General features: G+C 37.8%; 1 pseudogene; it reads left to right on the forward strand.

Moving 5' to 3' along the window:
* Window positions 1-20,530, forward strand: part of LOC143886635 (endochitinase-like) — a 43,700-nt pseudogene that overhangs the window by 5,144 nt on the left and 18,026 nt on the right.

Here is a 20,530-nt window from a genome sequence, read left to right on the forward strand (position 1 = left end):
CCTTTTCTTAGCTTTCTAAAATTCAACCTTTCAAAATTTTAGTGATTTTTCTAAAACGTCTTCCCTCCAAGATTTTAGGGATTTTCCAAAAGCAAATCATGCTCTTTCCAAAATCACAACTATCCTAAATTTTATAACCGGACTCAATCTCTCTCTCTCTCTCTCTCTCTCTCTCTCTCTCTCTCTCTCTCTCTCTCTCTCTCTCTCTCAGGTCTCCATCTCAAGCTCCTTCTCTCGAATCTCCCTTTCATCGAAGCAAATAGTGAATTTTGACTTGAGTTGTGATCTTGATTTTTTTATTTGTAATTACGGTGTTGGGTTATCTCTCTCTGTTTTTTTTTTTTTTGCAGTATAATTGCGAATTATGAATTCCAAATTTTAGTTTTTGATGAATTTCATTGAGTACTTCTATTGTAGTGCTACGCGTCTCTTACCTCGTTTTGAATTATAGAGAAAAAAATAGACCTTACTTGTGATTTTCTTGGAATGGGGCTGTTTTAATGGATCCTGACTTATTACCTGGACTCTTTGTTTGGAATAAATTATTCTCAAATAAATAAATATTATATGATGTATTCTTAGTTTAGGGACATAAATTATTTACTTGCCAATCGCAGTAAAATAGGGCACATTACGGTAAAGAATGCACTGGCATCAAAACTTTTACCACCTTCGTAACATGTGCAAATATGGAGTAAATTATTCCCAAATAAATAAATATTATATAATGTAATCTTAGTTTAGGGATATAAATTATTTACTTGCCAATCGCAGTAAAATAGGGCACATTACAGAAAAGAATCCATTGGCATCAAAACTTTTACCACCTTTGTAAAATGTCCAAATATGGGTATCAGCCTAAAACAAAGTTTTACAGTCCATTTACTTCGAATGGAACAGACCCTCATTGAAAATTCATTCCAAGGAATTCCTTATATATATTCCATGTTCTGTTCTATAAGATTGTAATTGTCAAATATTTTTCGTAAAAAATATTGTCATGTACTCTTTTATCATATCAATAAACCAGCTGGTTTCTTAGATACATTTTGTTTAATTGTTTTTTTTTTTTAATATTTGCCCCCCATGGAGCAAATTCCTGGCTCCGCCCCTGGTTGCCGGTGGATTTGTTTGAGTTGGAAACCTCCCCAAAAGTTCTGAAAAGGATGGCATTCCAAGAGGAATTCGCATCCAAACACTCACCAACTCAAAAGGAAGTTACTAGGGATTTTTCAAAACAACAGTGGAAGATATTAAAAAGAAGAAGCTAGTAGGTCACCAGAAGCTCTCTTTAGGTTGATTGGTATGTGGACCATCAAAGAATTTCATTCCCCTTTGCAAAAGCACCCATTTTTCATGAAATTATTCGAGGAGGAACAATCCTCAACGCACTTCCGTTGGGAGGAAGATAAGAAGAAGGGGATTAAGAAATTAGAGCATATGATTTCTAGAAAGAGAGCATCAGAAGAACAAACCCCAACGGAGGAGGAGCTCTCAGTCTTGAGTCTTGATGAGGAGGTTTTCATCTCTGAAGTGGTGGGCCGGGCTAATCCTGGAATTAAAGAAGTCCTCAGTCTAGCTTGTCCCTTCGGGGTTTTTGTGTGAAAAGATGCTTTAGATCGAGTTTTTGAGAATGTTATAGTGGGATCTGACGGATCAGTGATAAGATATTTTTTTGGGTTTGATGGTAGCCCTTATGTCAGTAAATTAGGGGCTACTAATCCCCACACATATTTCGTAAATATTGAAGTACTCTAGAGGGGAAAACATTTGTATAAGTCCTATTATGGCTTGAGTGACCGTAGTCATTCGCCTAATGGGGTGTTGGTAGTGCTTTAACAATCCAATCATAGGATTGACTCGATGAATGTTAGAAGTTCTGAATTGCAAAGATCAGTGATATAGGGGTCTGGATGTGTGCGATGGGATACTGTAGACACCCCATTTTGACCATACCCTAAACCTCCATTGTTTGAGCAAAACCCTATCAAATCAATGAGATGGGATTCCAAATTTCACCCCACGCTAGTTTAGGGTCTTACCAAGGTCCCTGTAAAATTTCGTCGAATTCCGAGTGTGTTTGCCTAGCGAACGAGCCGAGATAGTGTTGTAATGCAAATGCGTCTAAGGGGGGTGGATTATCCTGAAACGGTACCAACCCGATTTGGAATGGGACACGATCCAAAAGTGCGCCCATCAAGATTCGCGCAACTGCGCGCTCATCCTTTTTTGGAGTGCCAATATCAGCACCCCGTATTACTTATATAAAAAAAAAATTCGTTTAAAGAAGAGAGGATCATTTTCCAGATCTAAAAAAACAGAGAGCGAGAGAGATTTTCTCCCCAAATTCCCTAAACCTATTTTTTTTTCCGATTGTCTTCTCCTGCCATTCTTCTGTGAAATCCCGGCCGGATTTCTGCCATTTTTTCCATCGGTTAGATTCTCTTTATCTCCTTTTCATTCTAAGCCCTAACTCATGCATTTTAACCTTAGATCTACATTTTCTTAAACTCCAAACCCTAGATCCACACTCATAAACCTCAGATCTACTCTCTTCCATTGATATTTTGTTCACTTCACTATCTTGCCTTCTCAGATCTGCTTTAGAAGTTTTAAAATTTTCAATTTCTAAATATGAAACCCTAGCCTCTGCTTCTTTTCCGATCTAAACACTAACCTTTGATTCTCTCCTACGATCAATTCACCAAAACTCCGGTAAGCCTGTCATCATCATGTTTTGATACCTCATTGGAATCTGAAATCTCCATAGCTCAAGATCTGTGTGATTTGATGAAAAGAAGAAGAGCTGGATTGAAAAAGAAGATCAGAAGAGTTTATTTGATTAAAAGTCCTAAAGGTCAAATTAGGTAAGTAATATTGTCAATTCTTTTAAATTACTTGCTAAGGATAAGGAATATGAGGATTCTTGTTTAAATTATTTTGCTGAATATGTGATTCATGTTTTGCCTATCTTGTTCTTTATGAGATTTTAATATATGAAAGTATAGATGATTTTAAAAAAATTGTTGCCAAAGTATTATAGTGTCTGTAGCTATGCCTTTGCAAATTAAAAATTTACGTGTCTTATTTCGACAAATGCTTGTGGATTTTTTATGAAATTATAATACAGTTTTTATTTAGTTGAAATTTTTCATAATATTCATCTAGTTTGTCAAATTTTTATGCTATGCAAGGTTGTTTTCTTTGGCGATACAAATTCAAGCATAAGGAATGAACATGTTCATATAAGAGTCGAGCCTATAAACATCATTTCTTTAATTTTATGTTTTAAAAGAAAAGTATACTGTAAATCTTGTAGTTTAGAGTCCATTAATGTCATTATAATCTCGAATAGCTTCATTTGATTGTATTTTCTATTTGATTCTAAAGGAAGCAATGTTATTGATAATCATGTTCTGTATTTTTATTTTTGAGGCCCTGGTAATTACACAAGAGTGGATTTTTAATTGCCTTGCAAATGGATTGGTGGTTATTTTGACAAAAATGATTTAACAGTAAAAGGGGATTTGGATTTTATACAATTATTAAGAATAGGTGCCGCCCATATTAACACTCCCACAACTATTTTGTTTTAAATGGCAGTCCTCACACCCTTTATTATTTCCAGTTTTCTTTCTATCATATTATCTCATATCTTGATGTGCCGATCATTTCTTTACCTAAGTCTTAGAATATCATATGTGAGCACTTTAAGAAAACTCAACCCCTGTTTTGTCCCTTGTGAACATTGATATTAACCCATTCCCAACAGCCCAATAAGTCAAACTTATTTCATATTTCCCATAAACCTGCTCTCAACACACCATTCATGTGAAGTATTTGGTTGAGCTTTGTTGAAGGTTAGCTTGTAGGATGGTTTGGGTTAAGGTTAGTGATCAGCTACTCCACTTCGAGTGCCACTTCAGGTGCAAATGGTTCGTTGTCTTCATTGCCAAGAGCATATATAGAAGGAATTTGACAGGTTCAGTAGAGTCACTCATGTCTTGTCTGGATAAAGTCATATCTATGATTTTGGAGTTACACCTTCAAGTTACACCGAAGTGATTGATAATATGATGTTTCTCTTCTATGTATCTTGATAGAATAATGACTGTGTGGTTTTGTTTGTTAAAATTCCCTAAGGTTAAGGGGATAACACTAAGATCATTTTGATGATTTGGCTTTTGCTGATGGAATCTGTTAATTGTATGATGTTAAAAGCTTGTATGTCTGATTTTATTGAGGTTGAAATTGAGTTTTCATTATATGTTCAAGAAAATGATTCTAAACTATATTGGTGTGATTATTAAAGATGTGCCTATGCTGTCCATAATAATTCAATTCATGAATATCGTGTAGAAGTCACTATCATGATTCGATCCCAAAAGCTTAAACCTTATGTTGATAATCATAGATGTTGGGATCACTACACATATATGAATGCCTAGAACCAGTTGGTTTTCATTTAAGTCTGTGGTGGTTTTCAAATTTAGTGTCAGGTCAAGAAGAAACTTTACTGTTCATTGGCTTGATTGAGAATAATACTAGCCCACTCATATATGTTTTCATGTTGGTAGTGTTTTAGTTGAGTTTTGATCCTGATACAGTCATAACAAATTTTGACTCTATCCATAGATAATCTTACTCTATGAAATTGCATGTTGCTAAACAAGAAAGGAGTGCAGAAAAGTTATATTGCATGTGCCCCTCCAATGTATTCCCTTGTGGTCTTCCTGTATTTGCATATATGATCCTTATCTTCACGAGCTTGTAGGGGAATTCATTTTTGTGTCAGATCATGACTGAGGATATTAGTCAAAGTATACCATACATATAATGATCATTGACTAACAGAGCATTAAGTTCAAATAGAGTAAATTTTTTTTATGAATAGACTAAATTGCTTAGTTTTTTATTTACCTATGTCTTAAAGAAAAACAAGTGTTGCATTTCAAATTCAGATGTACTGCCTGAATTCATTGTATTGAATTTTTTTTTTAAGACTTATGGCAGATTTCGGTATTTTTAGTTGGTTCATCTTAAAATATATACAATTATTGTGTTTAGGTTCATGGTGAAAGGAAAAGTCTTATAATATGTTATTCATAGTTATTTCCTGCCTACACATAAAATTCTCTTTTGTAATTCTACCAAGAAAATAATTGTGTAACAAATGTTGTCTTTACTTCTTTGTATCTTAATAGCTACATATATCTAGTACATATTTATATTGTGATGGTGATGTAGCTATGTAAGTTTATTCTATCTATCGTTTCATAGCTTATTGATATACATATACAACGGTTATGAAGACATTAGGTTTGTTAGATTCAAGATTTAGGTGCGGTTGCTTTGGAATAAATCATACATATGCTTTATTCATGAGAACTGAAGGCTGTGTGCACTTACTTTTTATCCTATGAGCTAGATAATATGGTGCACATTTTAGTACAGGCTTATGTTTACAAGTTTGTAATAATTGTGAAGTTGGATGAGAAATAAGTAGAATCTAATTGTTTGTTATAGATAGTAGTTCTTTGATTGCATGATCTTCATCTTGATGCACCTGGACATCTATCTCTAACCCTTTAAATATTAGAATGTGGTTTTGCCATCAATGTCTTGAAGCCCATAATGTTTGACAAAAGGAATTATTGTTACAAAAATCTAATGATTTTGGGTGATAATTTGAAATAACTCCCAGTGTATGGTTTTAATTTGAAATATTTAAGTGCTTTCCTCATAGGTTTCATGACCTCATATCTTTGATTCATATTTGTTAGTATATTTAGAAGTTCAGTATGTACCCTCTGTTGCAAAAGCAATGCATTTTCTCCTTCCCCATTCTTCATTTATTGGCTAATATAGGAAGTGCACAGGTAATGATATTTCACAACTCTAAATTTCTTGTATCTTTGCCATATTATTGTATCATATTGTTACTTATAATAAACAAATGAATTCATAAATGGAAAAGCATGCAGAGAAAGTTAAAATGATATTTTACTATGAAAAGGTTCATGATAGAAATTATTCTTGTAAGTGTCGATAAAGGTTATCATTGTTTTTTTCTCTTTATAATGGACAGGTTCTCTTAGGACAATCGGTTTATGGAAAAACAATAAAATAATATGCTTGGATAGCTTACTTTGATGATAGCATCATGTATACTTGTGTCGTTTATAATTGAATAATTTCAAAAATACATGAACTGTTTTGATGATAATCTATTATTTCAATAGACTATAAAAATTATCATTGTGGTTTGGGTAATCCTTTAGACAATTAAGTGAGAATGATTATAATTTTTGTGAGAATATAGTGATAGCCTTCATCCAAAGGAAGATGTTTATATCATTTTTATTTTGGCAAGGATAATGACTATTATATTGTTTTGTTTGTAGTGTGGATACCTAAAAAGTTATGTATATCTGAATCCAACTTAAGGATTTATGCATATGCTACCTCTTTTATACTTCTGGACAGTATTATGCTTTATGAAGAAAAGTTTATTGTCCACTAGAATTCCAAAGTTTATTTTTCTCACTGACCGATTATCTAAGTCTTTTATTTGCTCTGCCCCTATTCATTAAGGGCGATGAAGGTGCTAGCCCAAGCCCATCCTTAGGGGACTTGTTCAGTCCAAGTAGTACTCCCCTCTTTTATTCAAAAGACTTACCTAAATCTTTTAGATGTATATCCCTTAAGACCATAGGAGCTTTATCATTGTAAGGGCAATGAAAAGGCTATCTAGAGCCCTTCTTAGGAGACAGGCCTTGTCTCATTTATCCTAGTGGTTATTATGTTTTGGAGAGACAGGCTTTGTCTCTTTTGCTTTACTCGTCATATCTTTTAGGGAGACATGCTTTGTCTCATTAGGAGGTCATTCTCATTTAAATTCGCCTGGTCTCATTTTCTTGTTTACCTCTTTTCCTTTTAGGAGACGGATTTTGTCTCATTAGTTTTCTTTCTTGGAGACTAGCTCAGTCTTCTCAGAGCTTCACCTTTCTTGGGATTCTTTCCTTTCTTTCATTTTATTTGAGACACCGAATTACTTGTTTAGGACGACCCTTAGGCTAAAAGGGTTTTGTCTTTTTCATCTGACACTTCTCCAGGCTATGGATAACAGGAGTGTTCTTTTTCTTTCTGGTTGTCTCCTTATTTTCCCTTTGGCTAAAAGGGTTAAAACTTTTTTTGAAAATCCAAAATATCAGAAATTTGAAATATCAAAAACACTTGAAAACATTAAAAACTAAAAAACATTTGAAAAATCAAAAATCTCAAAAATCTTGAGTCATTAGAAGAGTAGTTAGGAATTCTGTTCCGAACTACGTTGGCTTGATCCCTTTCCAAAGGGTACGTAGTGCAGCTTGGGATCCACATCCCGAGTCCAGCCAAACCTTTAAAAATAAACATTTCAAACCCTCCAAAAATACAAAAAATATTCAAATCCTTTTCAAAAAGATCTTCCCCTAGAGTTAGGAGTCTGTCCTAGATATTTAGGGTGTTTTAGAGTTCGGAGTCGGTCCTGATTTGTATTGATATAGTGTGTCCTGTCGTGTGAGTGTCCCTGGAGTTAGGAGGCCTCAAGTCGATCGGTTAGACATTTAGTCGAACCGATGGCTAGACTAGGAAGCATATAGTCAGCCCATGGTTTTCATTAAGTTGCAGAGCCTAGATACACATAGGATGTAGGGCCCACCTACATTAGCTTAAGGCTAAACAACTTGCATTAGTTAGGGCATATAGAGAGTCCTAAAAATTATAATTCACTTGAACTTAAGCAATCGTACAAAAAGCTTTAAAAATCAGTCAAGTCTAGTGGAATAGAGTCTAGGATAGCGGTTCTAGATGGTTAGGCATCATAGTCTTAGAATATGTCATCGAACTACGTTGACTCCGAGATATTCGTTCCCATTTCCCATGACTTTGGCTCAAAACTCTTCAAAATCAATAATAAATTGCATAAGAGACCAGGTGCTTGCACTTGGGCAGACGGGGTGCTCTTCGGACCTTCCAAATTCGTAACCAGGCACGAACCTTCTTTTATATCTCTGGTTATCCGTTGCAACAGAGTATAGTATGGGATCCTTAGCCCACTTCCTTGGATGACGACTCCTCTTTGTTTAAGATACGCCTCGAATCTGGGCTAGTCCCCGAATCGAGAGGTATCTCTCTTTGTATCGCCACTCATGCTGTGAGAGGCACATTCTTTCGAGAGTTCTTTGGTAGAGCTCTCCATTCACGTGGATATTGCTGAGACTGTCTCGTGCGGGGCTCGTCCCTCCGACTCTCTCGGATCGGGGTCCATAGATACTCAATATAATGGTCTATTTTCTTATTATATGTTACCCTTCTACCTCCATGGTCAGGAGTATATTTCTGGCTTTTTATTTATGCATTGTAATACTTGGCGGGACCTCTAGTCCCCAATGTATCTTTCACAGTATCAATGAAATTTCTGTCATCTTTCAAAAAAAAGAAAAGCCATACGGCATCTACATTATATAGAAATTAGGGAAAGCAAAATATGAAAACAGAAATCAGCAGAATAGAAAAAAGGAAAAAAGGAAACCCTACTCTAATATGGAAATAACTTAAATAAAGAAGACAATCTAAATTAGGAAAACTAATTCTAACATATCCCTGCCTTTAGTTTCAACCTCATCCTCAAGGTTGACTATCCTCATCATCGTCGTCGGAATAGCTAGCTGGCTCGATCATCAACATCCGTTTTTGTCCGCAACGATGACCCTTATGCCACTTTGCATCACAGTGCCAACATAGATCTTTAGCTGCTCGGTCCTTGAGTTTCCTTTCCGTCAATCGCTTCGCATGCATGTTACGACTCATGAATTCAATGGGACCTTCTTGAGGAAGATCAGGAGGTCGTCCATTAAAGCCTTCATACGAACGTCGACTATCTTTATTTAGTCTTTCCTCCTACAATCACGCATAAGAGATAGCTGTGGTCATCATGCAAGGATGATACATCTTGATATCCCATCTAACGTCTGGACGGAGTCCTGCGACAAACGTCCCAACCAACTGTGGCTCCAACCAATCTCTGGCTTGGTTTGAGAGTCGTTCAAAGCGACCTTGAGACTCCAAGACAGTTGTTGTTTGCTATATTTTTGCTAGTTCTCCATGGAGATCTTCTTACCCAGATGGTCCAAAACGAACTAATAGACCCTGTACGGATTCCTTCCAAGTAGGAATTTCATTACAAGGATCTTTGTTAGCCCAAGGGTTCCCATGGGTTCAACTATTCACCTTTACTTTCTTGTTTTGATGCTAGCAAATCCAAATTGATTAGTCTTTACGGACTAATGTGTTGCTTTGGAGTGTTGTGCCTTAAATAGGAACTTCATATGTCATATCGCCATTACACAATACAACACGACACAAGGCTTGAGGTTCAACATACGAAAATGAACTAAGAGAGGTTGCACACATTGGAGGAACCATCTTTGGAAGATGTCCAAGCATAGAGTTCAAGTTGAGGATCCCACAACCATGCCTAGCATATGCCAAGAGGAGCTTGAAGTTGAACAAAGTATTGGTGACCTTCTCATGCCTCAAAAGTGAAGATTCATTCAAGAAGAGAAGTCACATGTACCAAAGCTTTCTCAAGTGTTCACTTACAAGCCAAAAGCCCGATGAAGACCTTTGAAGCCAATACGATTAAGGTGCTAAGTAGTTTAACTTTATAGATTGTATTAGAGATCTTTTTCAAGTGGTTTTGCATTTCAAAGTGTTTTTCATTCCTCTTTCAAAACCAATCTTGAAATCTATTTGTATTTCATGTAAAATTATATTCAAAGGTCCTAAATGTTATTAAAATAAAAGTTCATAGCCCAAGAACGAAAGCCCAAGTGCTAACCAAAGTTTACAAATGAAAAGGAAAGACATTAGCACTTGAATTGTAAAAACAGCAGATTAAAACTGATTTAAATGGTTCAAAATACTATCAAATATTTTTAAAAATATTTTTAACAGATAGCTCTCATTTTTCTCATGTCCGTAGAGTATAAGAACATCAAAATCCGATAAAAAAACGAGGGAGATATGAATTTATCAAGAAGCGGCTAAAAAACTGTTTTTTGCTGGAATTCCAGCATACCAGCGGTGGGCTACCGCCCTACCGCGGTTGACCGGGCCCAGTCGACTAGGCACCACTGCAGGCTGCCGTGGTTGGGCAAAAAACTAGCCATTGGGGCATAACGGTGTAGACACCCCATTTTGACCGAGCCCTAAACCCTTGTTTTGAATCAAAATTCCATTAAACAAGTGAATTAGGATCCCAAGTTTCATCGCAAAGTAAGTTAGGATCGCCAGTAGCCTCCTATAAATTTTTGTCGAAATCCGTTGAATATGCCAAATAAGACGAGCTAATTTTTACAGAGTTGAATTTGTATCATTAATAGAGGGAGGGTGATTAATATTATTTGGAGTTGCCCAGGAAAGAAAATAGGCTAATATTCTAATTCCTTTAAAGGTAAAAGGGGGGCCAAATTATCTAAATGGGGTGCCCCATCTAAGAAAGGTGGTGTGCTATTTCCTATTAATTGAAGCCAAAGGGGAGTGGATTATTCAAGAGAGGGTCATGTCCCAATTCATTTACATAGTCTGATCTAGAACCTCCAATCGAATCATTTGTTTGGACTACGCTTGAAGGGGTAGATAAATAGTCAATATACATAGATGGGGGCTGTCCAAATGAGAAGAAAGGGGTACGAATATATCATTTCCCTTTTCACCTTGGACCACCTCTTTTGTAAGGATAAAATGTATAAAATACACATTAAGGGGCTGTCCAAGGAGGAAAGGGGGGTCTGTTATATCATTTCCCTTTAGGGCCATCCGAACAAGGGTTTTAAGGAGGGAATCTTCCTCATTTTCTCTCCCAACAGGGGAGCCTCATTTGCAGCCAAGGAAAAAAAGAAAAAAAGAGAAAAAGAGGAGAGGGGAGTGCAGCCACCACCTTCGCCCCATCTTCTCCGGGCGCCCATCGCCATTGCCACCACCATTTTCAACCCTCTTCTCTACCTCCACAGCCATCATCCCTACCACTTCTTTCATAGCCACCACCATCTTCTCACCACCATAGCCATCTCCACCTCCGACCATCATCTCCGGCCAGCCATCTCCCTCTTCTTCTTCTTCTTCTTCTTCTTCTTCTTCTTCTTCTCCGACCTCACTCCGCCGGAGCTCCGTCCGAATCCCACCACCATCTCCAACCGGGCTTGCGACCTCCATCAAACCCTCCTTCTCCGGTAGGATTCTCAGCGGAATCCGACCACCCGTACCTAAATCATCATCACCCATCCTCACCCGACCATTCCATTCACGGCCACCTCTTCTTCAATATTCCCTAAACCCTAGATCTAATCCAAACCCCAACTCCGGTCACCCTCTCCAATCATCCCGGAGGAATATCGCTACCCTTCTCCCATTTCAGCCCCAAACCCACATCAAAACCAACCTCCACTTTCCATCAAACCCATTACAACTCCGGCCACCTTCATTGCTTGCGGTAATTTTCCCCTCCATTTAGATCCTAGCGTCTCTATCAATCCACCTCTTCATTTCTCATCTCTATTTTGTCTTCACCTCTCTGAGATTTGTAAACAAAAAGAGGAAGAAGAGGGCTTTGAGGTTCGAGGTCGTGGCAATCACCGGATCATCAAATTTTAGAGAAATAGAGAGGAAGAAGGAGAAGAACTAGAGTAAAGGTAACTCTCTTTTCATCTTACTTTCTTTGATTCGTTTTATGGGAATCCATTCATGATTGCTTATAGTCTTTGCTGTGTGCATTTTTCTTTTGATCACGGATTCCATTTCCGAGCAGTTTCACAGATTTCTTTAATTTTGGGTCTTAATTACTGCTTGGCTTCCAATTGAATTTCTCTTTCTTGCTGGGTCATCAAGAATCTAATTAGTTCATACAGTTTTGCATAGTGTTATGTGCATTATTATTCTCCTTGACCTCGTCCCGTGAAAATAAGTATAAATCATGTTCCCTTAGAAAATACTAATTAGTTGGATTGCTAGCCTATGATTCCACATTTGTTCATGCTTATATTCTAAATCAGCCCCTATCTTGTATGGCTCAAATACGTGATTCAACTCCTGTTTTGTATGGCTCAAATACGTGATTCAACTCCTATTTTGAATGGCTCAAGAATATGATTTAGTCCTGGTTTGTTTTGCACAATTTAGCCCAAGATATATGTTTATAAAGTCAGCCCTGCTACTTGCATTTCAGCCCATGAATATGCTCAATGCTAACACATTTCAGCCCATGGATATGCTCCCTGTTTTAGCACATTTCAGCCCATGGATATGCTCCCAGTTTTTAGCACAATTCTGTCCATAGTTCAACCCTATTTTGGCATTAATTCGGTCCATAGCAGCCCTCATCAGAACAACCACTCTAATCTCGAAGAGGAGCTGACCAGCTTTACCCATTTCCATATGACCTGGTCTCACAAGAGCTGAAGCGATATCCAAATGCAAAGATAGTGTGGTGCCAGGAAGAGTCAAGGAACAAGGCAGCGTACACTTACATTTCACCTCGGTTTTCAACAGCCATGAAAGCTATGGAAGAGGGAGCGTGGACGGCCTGAAATATGTTGGGCGAGCACCATATGCTGCTCCAGTCGCTGGTTTCTATCAAGTTCACTAGCAAGAACATAATGAAGTACTTATCTAGAAGGCCTTGCAGCGTGAACCAGTCAAATTCCCCTATTGGTCCCACTTTTTCAGGTACAGGAAGTCTAAAGAATAATAATGTGGGTTCAATCTCCACTGTAGGTGCGCAATCTCCGTTATTCAGGGTATTTGAGCTTGGGAAATTGTTTTCAGTCATTTAGCTTATCCTCCTGTCCTCAAATGCATAAGGAGTGAAGTTAGACTCTCAGTTTCATTTTACTCATGTTTGAATTTGATAGGAAGGTCAAATAGGATGAGATGAGAGGTTTGAATCCCAAATGCACCCTCACTCCGATTCATTATATGTGTGTATGTGTTTGAGTATGTGTAAGTATGTGTGTCTGTGAGTGTTTGTGTGCATGAGTATATGTGCATGTGTTTGTGAATATGTATGTGAGAATACATGTGTGTGTATGTGTGCTTGTGAATATATCTCTATATGAGAGTCTGTACCTGTGTATAAAGGTGCGTGTGTGTGTACAGTTGCGTATGTGAATGTGGGCAGGGATGTGTGAGTAAATGCTTGTGAATGTGAAGGTACACACATATATGTGAATATGAGTGTATATGTGTGTAAATGTATGTGTGTATGTGTCTGTGTTCTCCTACGTATAGTGATCCTTAGTTCTGAATTTTCCATTTTTCGACCTCAAATGCTCAGAACTTCTAAAAACAAACATTTCAATCTTGTAGATCTAGTCGAGCCGGCCAGTTCGACATATGGCAGTCCAAATTTGGCCAAAAGACGAGAGAGTTATGCCTGTTTAAAGTTTTCAGTCCATAACGCCGTTTTTGTTCAAGTTTTTTCAAAATTATTGTGTTGAGTAAAATTTGGACTACTTCTGGTCGGAATTGTTCAAAACTGTCAACTGGAAAAGTGTTTGTTATAATATTTCCTAAAACTGTCTTGTTGAGAAAATGTTTCCATAAAAGCTTTTTAATATGTCAAAAACTACTTACAAGCTTCAGTTGTTTGGAAACAACTGTCATTTCTGCAACAACAGCTTTTTGGCCATTTTTAGGCTATTTCAGTTCTGTTTCGTCCGAAGCCGTAGAATGAAAAAATGTTTTTCACAAGATTTTCTAATACTTTGTAAAAGCTGAGCTCGAACTTTCAGTTAAAACACTAATATGTCTTTTAATGGTGATGGATCGGAAGAGGCCATTTTCCGGCCACTTCTGGCCAGTTCCAAACAAAATGGTCAACTGAGAGAATGTCTCTTATGCTGAGATCTATAATTTTGATTAGTAGAGTTTTTGATGGTTTTGATGTTTGAGGGGTCCAAAAGTCAGTGCAAAGTCGCATTTTTCACACTATATGTCATAGCTGTGCCATTTCTTGAAAATCACCGACAACTTGAGCTCTATTCAATTTTAATGATTGTTTTGGATATTTTGAGCTTGGTAGCAAGTTTTAAATCATATATTGAATCATTTCCATAAATTGTTTGGCATTGTTTTACCCTTTTTAGTGAAAATTACATGTTGGGTGGAAATTTCATCTCTTTTTTTTTTTAGATTGTTTTGAGCCTATATTGATTATAATGCTTGTATTGGGATATGATAAGCATGCTAGCAAGTCACAAATCATATATTGATCAATTTTCATGATTTACTTTATATTTTAGAGCTTTATTTGCGAAAATTACATGTTGTGTAGAGTTCTTTCAATGTTTTTTTTTTTATGCTAAATGAGTGGAACCTGTGTTCCATGTCAACCTAGACCTCTAAACTTCTACGATCACTTCCAAATCATGTCTAGACCTTCCAAGTTCCATGAGTCCTCTTTTAGGAGACATCCTTAGTCTCATTAAGGTGTTTCTCCCTTGGGGGCAAGCCTTATTGTTTAGAGCCTACCCTCAGGGAGGTTACCTTGATTTTGATAGACAGTGTACCCATAGGAGGCATGCCTTGCCTCATTTATAGAGTCCCTCTCTAAGTTGTACACCAACTTGTACCCCCTACTAGTTGGAGACCAACTTGGTCCGTTAGTTGCCTAATCCCTTACTTTATCATTGCAAGGGCGATGATATGGATACTTGGAGCCCACCTTTCTTTCTAGGAGGCATGCCTTGCCTCATTTATAGTGCCCCGATTTGGAGACAAGCCTTGTTTCATTTAGAGTGTTTCCCCGTTAGGAGGCTTACCCAGCCTCTTGTTAGAGTCACCCTTTCTTCTAGAGTGAGTCTTTGACTTATTTACTCATCTCTTTTTTGTAGTGTTATTAGAGAGTCTCTGACTCATTTGTACTCCCTCTCTAGTGTTATTAGCTAGGAGTTTTTCCATTAGAGACTAACTCAGTCTTATTAGAGCTTACCTGCTCGGGATCTTAGATCATTTTCTTTGTTCATGGGGTACTTGTCTACCTGTTTGTGGATTGTTACATCTTGTTTTGGGTTACTAGTTTGTTGGTTTGGGGTTTCCCCTTTACCCTAAGGGTTTTACCCTAGGGTGTTGCTTTGTGTGTTCCCTTTGGCCTTTAACCAAGAGGGTGAAGGTATTTGAAATTTTAAAATTCATAAACATTTGAAATCTTAAAATCACAAGAACATTGAAACCCTTTAAAAATCCCAAAAAATAATTGAATATTTCAAAATTCAAAACCATCAAAACTGTAAAAGTCAAAAACATTTGAAAAGCATTAAAAACCTTAAGTCATTTGCGGTGGTAAGTTTTAGTTTGGAGAGTTCGATTTCGAACTACGTTGGCTTGTTCCTCTTCCACGAGGTACGTAGTGCAGCTTGAGATCTTTATCCCAAGTCCAGCCAAACTTTGTAAATAAATACTTTAACCATTTTTTTCTTTAAAACCGTGTTTTCAAAAAGCTCTTCCTCTAGAGTTAGGAGTCTCCTAGATAGAGTTTTTTTTAGAGTTAGGGGGTTTGTCCTTGATTTGTTGTGGTTGTTTTTAGAGTTAGGGGTTTGTCCTAGAGTTATAGGAGCGCCTCCGTCTGGTCAGTTGACGATCCGCATCGCCGACTGATGACTAGAATAGGATGTGTTAGTCCGCCCTTTGTTTTCTTTAGAAAATGCAGCCTAGTTACACATAGGTTGTAGGAACCACCTGCATTAGCTTAGGGCTAACCTGTATTTAGTTAGGGCATATAGGGTGTTCTAAAATCTACAATTCACTGGAATCTAAGTAATCGCTCAAGAAGCTTTAATAACTAGTCCGGTCTTTTAGATCGAGTCTAGTATAGAGGTCTAGGTGTCTTAGGCATCATAGCTTAGAATAGGCGCGAAGAACTACGTTGCTCTTATTCTCGTGGAGGCGGGGATACGTAGGCTTCTTTGGATGAACATCAGACCATCCAAGGACTCGGGCTAAATCGTTTAGAGTTTAGGATTTGTCTTGATTGTATTTTATGTGATATCGAGTTATATTGTATGTTTTGTTGTGTTTTCTTACTTTCTTGTATAGACCTTATACCTTTAGCTGTAGTGTGTATGTGTTTGTCCACCAGAACTTAGACACCAGTTAGACATGTCACTCATAACCTAGCTGTGCTTAGAAGACACTTATCTTTTATTTTATTCTGTGTGTGCTTATTATTTCATCCTCGAGTCATGCATGATTAGATAGACGTTCACTCGGAAATATTTCTTCCCATTTCACATGATTTTGCCCAAACTTCTTTGGAGTTAATAATAAATGGCATAAGAGACCAAGTGCTTGCACTCGGACGAATTGGGGGTGCTCTTCGAACCTTCTCCATTTGTAACCAGGCACGAGCCCATATATATTTCTGGTTATCCATTGCACAGAGGATTTGATTTTGGGGTTCCATGGCCTATCTATGGATGGCGACTCTGAGTTATTTTAGGTACGTCATGGTTTGGGGATTTATCCTTAGATCAAGAGGTATCTTATTTATCGCCACTCGTGCTTTGCTATGAGGGTGGCATCTGTTTCGAGAGTTCCTTCGTAGAGCTCTCCTTCACATGGTGGAGATCTTAGAGGATTACAGAGGATCTCGTGTCCTCAGTACCCGTCCTCTCGGATCGGGGTCCACAAACGGCTAGTTGCTTTTTTGACCCATTTTTTGTCTTTTCTTGCCCAAACTACTCCCAAACATTGAGGAATCATTGTGGACTATAAATATGATGTTTTCTCATGGATTCTACGACTTTTGGACTTATTGAAAACCTCATTTGAGCTTTAACCTTCAAAATCCATTATTTCTCTTCAAATGCTTTGAACTTGCATATCCTTTTGAAGAATATCTCCATAGGGCTTTTATCTTTGTTATCTTTTGGAGAGTTTTGTAAGCTTCCATTATTGTAAAATCTGCCTATCAAGAGGCTTTGAGAATTCTTCTTTTATTGTTCTTCATTGGAAGAGGGTCTCCGATTCGACCCGTTAAGAAAGGAGGATCTTGACATTGTAAGAGGGTCTACGATTCGGCCCGTTAACAAAGGTGAATCCGGAGCAAAGAGGGTTTGTGCCCTCGAAGGTGGAGAAGTGTTTGTATGGCTCGGAGATTCGATTCGGCGTGTAGAATCTCACCATTAGTGGAGTACCCAAGGAGACCAACTTGGAAGAGTGGAGTGGTCTTGTTGATAGACCGAACCACTATAAATCTTGGTGTCTTCATTGTGATGTGCATCTTCTTCTCCCCTTTCCTTTGGTGATTGGTAATTTCTCTTCTTTATTTTCTTAAGCATACTTAAACAAGGGTTAGAATAAACTAGGATTGATCTCAGACACCCTTTCTAATTAAGGTAAAAATTTTAAATTACCCAATTCACCCCCCTCTTGGGTTTCCCTAATGGGATTTCAACCTTCAAACCAATTATAACTTTGAGTAGCATCTCCCTTGAGATTGATAGAAGCGATTGCGACCCTGAGATTCTCCGTTGTCTGACGGAATAAAAAATAACGCTCCGCTCGGGACACCCAACCAATCAGATCGCCACTATCCCACCTTGAAAACATGATTTTAATGCGAGTAAAATTTTGATCCCTATCAATATACTATTATTTGATCATTTCAATATTCGTGCTAAAATGGTTTGAGGATGCCCTTTTAGGACGGTACGACTAGGATTGCCAAGTCCTTGCGCCACTCTGCATGTGGGTCAGATTACCTAGGTGGTCTGGCTCAATAGCAATGTGCTTGACCACTAAAACCTGCCTCAATAGAATTGTGCTTGAGGACTAAAAACTTCTCCAAACTTTTATGATTATATCAAGTGAACAAAATGCTTGCTAGATGGAACTCCATCTTACAACTTTCCACTTTTGTATTAAAGCACAAATCCAAACAATAGAATCGAGTTGCAGATGGCTTGAGTCAGAAGGCAATTTTGAATACGAGCTGAATTTGTGGGATTCGAGTGTCTAAATATACTATACGAGGAAGATGGGCACTTCAAAGCGATATGAATGGGATTGAATCAATTTAAAGGGGATATGCATTTCCATGATGGGTACCTTTTTCTTGAAAATCTTTTGTTTTTTGCGGAGTTTGTTGATGGGGCATATTATATGGGAGTTGCAAGGAGGCAGATTAGGAGATCACATGGGATGTGACAACACCATTTCTTTTGTAGAGGAGTGATATTGTTGGCCAGTGGAAGAAGGATATGATTAATTATGACCAGAAATCTGTTGAGATATTCAAATGTCAATCCTAGAATCCCAGCCTTTACCTTCCACTACAAGAAATATAGATATCGGCAACAAACAAAATCCATCCCCAATAGGCCAAAATCCGTCCCTGAAAGTAATTAGCAACGGAAAATTTTCCGTCTCCATTAAAGGCGTCACTTAAAGGTTTTGTTATAGAACTTCAAGGAAATGGTGACGGAGATATTTGTTAGAGTATTTTCAAAGAGTAATTTTGAAAAGGTTTTAAAAGAAATGTGAATCTTGTTTGTAAACTGGGTCGCTTTGGGAAAAGAGAGTGAAAAGTGCTTTGGGAGAATAGTCCCACATTGGAAACTCAAGAGATTGGAGAGGGGTATAAAAAGCATTACCTACGTCTCTCTCTCTCTTGCTTTGTTGCACAATCGGTTTTGGAATGGTCTGCACCGTTGCACCATCCGCACATGCGTGACGTGTGTTGTAGGGCGCTAGTTGCTCTTTTTGGCGCACTTTGTGCTGTTAGGAGGGTGGACGTTGGTATTACACAAACCCACAAACCAACAGTCACTTCAGGAGTAATCTGGACCATAGAATCGTGGATGTGAGCGATCTAATGGTCAGATTTCTTTCCAATCTTAAAAGGTGACTTGTAGGAGTGTGCTTTTTCAAACAAAAAAGACATCGGAAGCTCTATATAAAGACCAAAAACCACTCATTTACAGTAGATTAAGAAAACCCACAAGGGGAATTCGAATTTGTGAATTTCCATAAGCAATTTCATTCTCTTAAAGCCTTTCTAAATTCGTTTTTACCATCTTTTAGAAGTTTTCTTCTAGTTTTCTGTCATTCTAGAAACACAAACACAAGTATCTTGCATATTTGTTAAATCCAAGGGTGACACGGGATTTGTCTACGTTTAGTGCAAAACGTTAACAAACATTTGGTGAAAACTTCACCGGGCTTGAGTCGAATTTGTGGTTCTGATGCAGCCCACACCCATGAGGTTGACAAGTTTGAAGCCCAGATGAACCATCCTAAGCAAGTGAGAAGGTCAGCCCGCATCCAAGCCCAACACAAGGCCCATGTCCAACTTGAATCCATTAAGCATAAAGACCACCATGGACACGCTGATCGAGCTGGAGTCCCGCATTAATGAGTCTGACCACTTTTTGGAGTCCGTTTTTGGACCTCTAGATGGACGAATTAGAGAAAATTCTTAACTAGGAAGTTGTAGGTCTTTGAATTATATTTCCAACAAATATTCATGGTCCTAATTTGACTCAGTGGTTGAAGAGTTATGGCTATTTTAGTAGACCGTATTTGCTAGCTTTGACTAATTAATGTGTTTAGAGTTCCTAAAACTATTAATGATGTATGTGAGTCCCTAAACTAGTTAGTGGACTAGTTTGAACGAATTTTCTCATGTATTTATCTATTTAAAGAATATCAAACATATGTAATGGAGTTAGTTGAATATTTGAATGAAAATTTGCTTAGTGCATTTTTCCTTGAACCTTGAAGAGTTCTTCCTTGAAACCTAGAAGAGTTTCACTCCTTCCTTGAAGAGTAGGAGCTTTCCCCTATTGTTTGCATCCTTGAAGAGTTGCAACCATCAATCTAGAAGAATTGATGTTAGCTATCTTCCTTGGCAACCTAGAAGAGTAGCCATTGAAGTTATCTTTCTCTATCTTGCCCCGCTCTATTTTCAGAAACCTATCCATACGCATTCATCCACTTCCATCACCATTTCAAGCCCTTTCCAGTATTTTTCTGAGCAAACTTTTGTCAGCAAAGTTGTAGATCTTTGAGTCCTTAAAATTTTGGCTTCTGAATCAAGTCATTCCGACGTATATCAAAGGAGATACGCTCATTTTACTGAACTTGTGCAAATCTGTTTTTTTTTCTTGAATCCGAATTCTTGAGCATTTGAGTGTGTGTCTGTCACTCTCCCGATCCTTAGTCCAAGAAGCCTAGGAGAGGCTTGCATCAGGTTCCCCTTGCGCACAATTGGTGGGGGCGAATATCGTCTTAAGGAAAGCGACAATGCACCTTGAAGCATCTCAATTTACATCTTCCTTCATCTCCACAGTCAACAATTTTCTCCCACAGTATTTCTTTCATCAATTGCCAGTAGCCTAAATTGAACGTCACATTCTTTGGGACTTCCAACCCATCTTTTTTAGTGGGATATAGGGGTGTAAATGAGCCGAGCCGAGCCGAGCTTGGTCCA

The sequence above is a fragment of the Tasmannia lanceolata genome, unplaced genomic scaffold, assembly GCF_043159265.1.
Source record: "Tasmannia lanceolata isolate RefF3 unplaced genomic scaffold, GAP_Taslan_0.1 ptg000011l, whole genome shotgun sequence".
Lineage (NCBI taxonomy): Eukaryota > Viridiplantae > Streptophyta > Magnoliopsida > Canellales > Winteraceae > Tasmannia > Tasmannia lanceolata.